Source organism: Austrofundulus limnaeus, unplaced genomic scaffold, assembly GCF_001266775.1.
Source record: "Austrofundulus limnaeus strain Quisiro unplaced genomic scaffold, Austrofundulus_limnaeus-1.0 Scaffold14, whole genome shotgun sequence".
NCBI classification, from domain to species: domain Eukaryota; kingdom Metazoa; phylum Chordata; class Actinopteri; order Cyprinodontiformes; family Rivulidae; genus Austrofundulus; species Austrofundulus limnaeus.
This window is the reverse complement of record NW_013952416.1, coordinates 2,182,924-2,186,449: the sequence shown is the minus strand read 5'-3', so window position 1 is coordinate 2,186,449 and position 3,526 is coordinate 2,182,924. Positions and strand designations below refer to the sequence as shown.

Sequence of the window (3,526 nt, the reverse complement as noted above, 5' to 3'; positions counted from 1 at the left end):
AAAGAAATCTGAAGCTCCTATGTTGAACAGTTTCTGAGTTATAAGCATTTTTGCATGTCCAGACACCCCCTCTTTGAAAGGAGCCCACTCTTCAAATATGGGGTGTATCGTCAAACTGTTGGCTGGCGCAGTGTAGGTCAGACTCATCTACAGTCCTGCCAAATTTCATGTTGATTGGTGCAGCCGTTTTTGTGCTACGGTTGACCAAAAATCACAAAAAAAAAACAGTACGAAAACAATATGACTCCCGCTTACGCTTCACGTGCGGGGGTCATAATTATGTAGTACTTAAACTATTCTGCTTTTACATACATTTAAAACTGAGAGAGAGAAAAATTTGTGCTTGGCAAACTAAAAAGGCCTGATTTAACACTCCAAACCCAGCGGATTTAGGCTGAATCAAGAATCAAAAACAGTACAAAGTTGGGGTATTTGAAAGTGCTTCATTGTGCAGATGGCTGAAATGCTATTTGTGTAAAGTATACAGTATATGAAAAGCAGTATCACAAATAATGTTTCTCCTAAAAGAAATAAGATTTTCAGGTGTTTGAGACAAAAATACATCACCATTATGCAGAAAATGTATGCTTTCAAAAGAGGTGTTCGCAAGGGATCATTTCTGCCTGACTAATAAGACCTGGATAGAAATGGCTATTGATTTAAAAACAGTTGGATCATCATGACTGGTAAAGAAAATACACCACAGAACACACCTGCTCTTTCCTCCTTAGGTAACATGAAGATCTGTTCTAAAGTCAGGCTCCAGCCTACACTTCCACAGGTGTTCAGGAGGAGTTGTGCAGCATGTGTGGGCGCCACTAAATCTTGTTGCCCATTTTTAGTTAGTCTGAAAAGTCCCGTGATACTTCCAGTTGTACAATTTCAACATGATCCTTGACATTTTAAGTAAATAAGGGAAGAAAACTAATGCAAGCTGGGTTAAACAGTAAGAATTTATAAACAAGCAAATGTTATTTTCTGAAAGCTCACTGAAATAATAAATTTGTTTGKTTKTTTTTTCTTGTTGAAAATGTTCCTTTTTTGCTTCTTTTTGCAAATGAGGGGGAAAGCAAAGGAGTAGTCATGTTTCTGGTGACTGAAAGAGTACTTAAGTATGACAACACAACTTTCCACTCTCACTCCTACTTTTCARTGCTTTCCTTCCTGTGTGGCCCAGTGTGTAACCTCCTTGTTCYATTTACATGAGGGCCAGCCGTTCGGAGCAAATTGAATTGAATCTATCCTTATCTCTTCTTCTTCCTTCAGCACTCAGCACTGACTGAGAAGAGTCAATGGCCAGGAGTGGATCCCGTCTTTGTGTTGTCATGGCTACTCAGACTTTGGTCTTTCATGAGCTAAGGCCACTTTGGATCATAAAGTGATTTTAGACTCATTTTTATACATTACTTGGATGGTTTATAGTAAATCTGTTGCTGCACAGCAGAAAAATAAGGCACAACAAACATGACATTGTAAGAAGGAAAGTACCATAAATAAAATAAAATTATAGCGCCAYATATTAACCCGCATCTTTCCTGCGGGGTTCATCTGTTTTGGGGCACCATGGGGATTTTGTGAAACATCTTTATTAAGGAAGAATATATTCATCATAATACAAAACTGCAACAAAATAGTGACACTAAAGGAAATTGAAGCACACTTTAAGTAGCAACTGTTGGCATAAATTTCAAGGCTCTAGATTAAAGAAAAAATGGTAATGTCACATTTGGTCTCTTCATGAAGAATGATTGAAACAGCTACCTCTTAAAATCAACAAACAAACAGGAATCAACAATCCAAGGATGAATTTCTTCATGTTGTTTGGTTGGTCTCTTAAAAACAGACAAACAAACCTTGGATTTAGCTCTTTTCAATTAGCCTTCTAAGGCTAAGTCACAGCACTATAATAGGCTCATACAATTTAAATGTGCTGGGTAGATAAAAAGCCTCCGTTGCTTTCATCTGTACGATGTATCCCAACAGCACAGGAGGTTCAACAGACAAGGAAGAATAAAGCACAAAAATCAAAAACACACAAGAAAAAGACACACACACACATATGAGCAGGTGTGTAAAGCTAGTAAACGGGCATCAACATTGATATTCCTGTATCTGTAGACTGATTTTCACATCAATGAGAGCAGAGTGAGGCATGAAGTGAGCTGGCAGGAGGACAGAGGGAATCAAAGTGCCCTCCGGGGCAACAGCAAACGTTTTTTCGAGAGGGTGTGCTTTTTTAGGCCAAGAGCTTTGTCAAATCTGGTTAATCTCAAACTGATCACTTCACAATGCAACTGAATCCCTGGAATAAACCATCAACAGTCTTGAGGCTTTACAGGGTTCTTGGTCTGGAATGCTAGAAACCAGCTCAATGTTTATAGTAAAATGTAACAAGCACGGTCAGTGCTTTCCATTTTATTTTATTTTTCTGTGCAAATGTTCTAACTGACACACACAAGCGTACCAGTATACAACATAGGTTTAGTCAGCGAGCCGTGCGACAGTGTTTTGCATGACCAGTCTTTGAGAATCACAGCTTATTTTTGCATGCAGCTGACAGAACTGCATTGAAAGCCATGCAAAGGATTTCTTGCCTAAAAATAAAAATACATTAAAAGCCGTCCAACCACTTACTAGATATTCTGCACATAAGCAGACAGACTTGTCAGAAAACAAATGCACAGTGAAGCTGGCAGCAACTTCTGTGGTGCATTTTGCAGCAGGAGAGAGGAGCGCACAGAGCAAGCAGACAGTTTGGAAAAATTAACAGCTGTGCCTACGTCTTTCAGCAATACCATTGCACAATGAGGAAGAAAAACCAGCCACAATGAGAAACATCTGAAAATCTCAATTTTCTCCATTCTGATCAGTCAGAATCACACTTGTGATGGTTTAACTACACAACAATAAACTAGTTATCATCTCTAGAAATTATGGTTGGGCAAAATTGTATCGTGTGCAATTAATCATCAGTAAAACTGTTGATAATATTTGTGCCACTTTGCAATTAGTGCCATGTGCTGATGTATTTTTGAGTGTGATATACTATCACTATTGGATGTGTATGTGAGCGTAATGGTGGAAGTTGGCATGGATAAGCTACTGCTAACCCTACAAACTTGTTTAATCACCTGAAACACTGGCATAAATCAGAGTATGAGGAAACCCAGGAAAAGCAGACCAAGGCCACAACTTCAGCTACATGCAAATACAATTATCATCAATTATATAATTGTTTGACTAAATGCAATAGTTTTTCATAATAAATTTTTATGACAGTTTTGCCCAACCCTACAAGAAAGCTGTGATTCTGAGAATACAGAGGCTCACATCACTAAAAATTTCAATCCTTAACCCTACAGTTTTCTCATCATTGTTTTATAAAGTTTTTAACTAAACATGCTTTTTTATTGAGAGCAGCTGGAAATATTGATGTAATCAGACAGAAGCTGCAGCTCAGATTGAGTTTTCTCTGCTTCGTTCTCTCAAATACTGAGGAAAAAAATGTTTTAAAGTGTATCTTACC

At 38.1% G+C, this 3,526-nt stretch overlaps 1 protein-coding gene across 1 annotated transcript in view; it reads right to left on the bottom strand.

Annotated features, from left to right (window-relative positions):
• Positions 1-3,526, bottom strand: part of oxct1a (3-oxoacid CoA transferase 1a) — a 45,804-nt gene that overhangs the window by 23,776 nt on the left and 18,502 nt on the right. The gene's annotated exons all lie outside the window — the stretch shown is intronic.